Source organism: Thermobia domestica, chromosome 2 (assembly GCF_964235325.1).
Source record: "Thermobia domestica chromosome 2, izTheDome1.hap1.1, whole genome shotgun sequence".
Classification (NCBI taxonomy): Eukaryota; Metazoa; Arthropoda; class Insecta; order Zygentoma; family Lepismatidae; genus Thermobia; species Thermobia domestica.
This window is the reverse complement of record NC_137455.1, coordinates 288,696,130-288,698,862: the sequence shown is the minus strand read 5'-3', so window position 1 is coordinate 288,698,862 and position 2,733 is coordinate 288,696,130. Positions and strand designations below refer to the sequence as shown.

Below are 2,733 nucleotides of genomic sequence, written 5' to 3'. Positions count from 1 at the left end.
GTGCTGTAAAACTTTTCTAAAGAATTTTGCTAACTGGTGATACTCATGGCGCCTAGTTTTAAAGAATGTTTTGGCACATAACTAAAACTCTCAGAATATGATTTCGCAAAATAGTGTATGTGTGGTGTAAAATGTGTCTGTAAAGAAACTTGCTAACAGTGATATGGCGCCCAGTTAGAGCAGAAGTTTAACTAATCCAAGACAGTCGCCCAATGATAAGAAGAAATACAAGGGCAATCCAGCTGTCTAACGGTCTGACTGCTCTTCTAATTAGCACAGTTTGTCATTCAGAGGATGATAAAAGCGAGGAAGACGTTGAAGAAAGCAGTAGTAGAGATGAAAGCGACTCCAGATCAAGTGGGGATAGCGGTGTCAGTAGTTCAGAATCGAAGGCTGCAGTTGCCTTATGCGTGAAAGTTGGAAGTTGCAGCGACCCTAGTGAAATCCCCGGCTTGGCGAATATGCTGGAGCATATGGTATATATGGCAGTGAAAAATACCCAGAAGAAAATGAGTTTGACATACTAATTAAGTCAAACGACGGTTCGACTAATGCAGCCACAGGATATGAACGAACGAAGTTTGTTTTCGATATTGAAGAAGAAAATCTGTGGACAGCTCTCGAGATATTTAGTAACTTCTTTGTTTCTCCATTGTTAAAAGAAGATGCGATTGAAAGAGAAATGCAGTCAGTAGACAATGAGTTTACAAGCGTGCGCCAGTTTGATTCTGTAAGAATAGAGCAACTGATGTGTAGCTTAGCTAACGAAGGTCATCCGCTAAATAGATTTACATAGGGAAACTTGAAAACGTTGGGTCATAACATCTCGAGGAATGAATTATTTCAAAAACTTCATCAGTTTAGAAGGCGGTACTATTCATCTGAATATATGACTTTAGTAGTGCAAGCTTCACTAGAATTGGACCTACTGCAAACTTGGGTGGAAGAATTATTTGTGTCAGTACCTAGCAGTGGACTTCCACCTGATTCTTTTGAAAAGTTCGGACGTCCTTATGAAAACGACCGCTTCAGACAGATCTTCCGTGTAATTCCTGTTAATGCCGTTAAGGAGCTCCGATTGAATTGGGCTTTACCACCTACAGAAAAGCAGTACAAAAGCAAACCCGTGGATTACATTACATTCCTGCTTGGACACAAGAGCAAAGGCAGTATATATTCATTTTTGCAAAAGAAAGGGTGGGCAGTAGACCTGAAAGCTGGCTATGAAGATGAGGAATATTCTTCTAACTCCATGGTAACAATGATCGTTGTAACTATCTTTTTGACTGAAGATGGACTATCTCATGTGCAAGAAGTAGTGGGAGCAGTCTTCGGCTACATTAAGTTGCTGCAGTCATTAGGACCTCAAAAAAGAATATTTGAGGAATTGCAACACACTGAGGATATTGCATTTAGATACATAGAACAGACTACGCCATATGACTATGTAGAAACAGTGAGAAAGGTAACTTAAATATGTGGCTGTAAAATGGTACTGTGAGGTACCAACAGCTCAGTGGTTAGGTTTAATGTGCCATGCTATACTATAGTTGCAGGAACCGGCTTATAAAGATAAATTCTCCTTTCGATAATTAACAATTTATTGTAACAAACAAAACTAAATTCTACAAAGATAAATATGAAACAACTAACATTATATACAAAGATATCGAAAGGGATTGGTGAAATCTTTGCTGGATCAATTTTACCGTGTATACGTTGCAAATGGTGAATTTATTACGATACAAGTTCTAATCCTAAATTTTAAGGAGGTTATTCCAAAAAAACAATTTAACATTACCAAATTATTTCTCTACTATGATTGATAGGCAATCAGTAATCAACCTTATGTTGAAATAATAAAGAAATAAAAAGTAACCAAATTACTACAAAAAATAGGGTAAAATAAATACTACTATAAAAATAAATTTCTACATACGGTAAACTGCTGATTCTCTATCGATCATTTACAAACCAACTGATTATATAGTTTCCTCCATTATACATATTTATAGCATAGCATCGCACATTAAACCTAACCACTGAGCTGTTGGTACCTCACAGTACCATTTTACAGCCACAATTTGAATATTAAGAATTATGTTTGTATCTACACATTGTGAAACAAAAAAGGGTTATTTACAATGGACTTAAAGACTAACGAAATGACCCTCGTGTTTATTATCGTACGAAATTTCGTGATTTTGCGTTCGTGAGTGAACTTACGGACTGCAATACGTTAATGCACAAGGACTTTAACCCTTTGTGGACCACTGGGATATGCTACCCAACGGGTATGTGATTGTGTTATTACGGCAAAGTGTGAATCTTAAAGAACAGAGTTCAGGGTTCTTGTCCGCCTTCTGGATCCCGTAGGTGGACATTCCCACCCAGCGCCATGTATAACGTAATCGTTATACTCCTTTTAAACAACCCTCATATATGGAAGAGTATTTCGTAGAATCAGTGCACACCGAGACAAAATTCTTGGAATTACAATGCTGCGAAGTTTCTCGCTCACAAGTTTTTCTGTGTGTGTGTGGTTGCTCGCCCACTTTTCTCTTCGTATGACGTAATATGGAAAAAGAATTCGGCTCAGCTTAGTTCTCTTCTTCTTCCTACACAAGCTGAATCGCGAGGCTAAAAGACAGCACCGGACTATATGCTATAATTTGCATATTTCGTGACAAATCCTGATTCTTCATAGTGCCATGTATTTAAATGTGGTTAATA

General features: G+C 37.7%; 1 pseudogene; it reads left to right on the top strand.

The window, feature by feature from the left end:
• The first annotated feature begins 212 nt into the window (after positions 1 to 212).
• LOC145679451 (nardilysin pseudogene) lies at positions 213 to 1,896 on the top strand (annotated as a pseudogene).
• Positions 1,897 to 2,733: the final 837 nt, after the last annotated feature.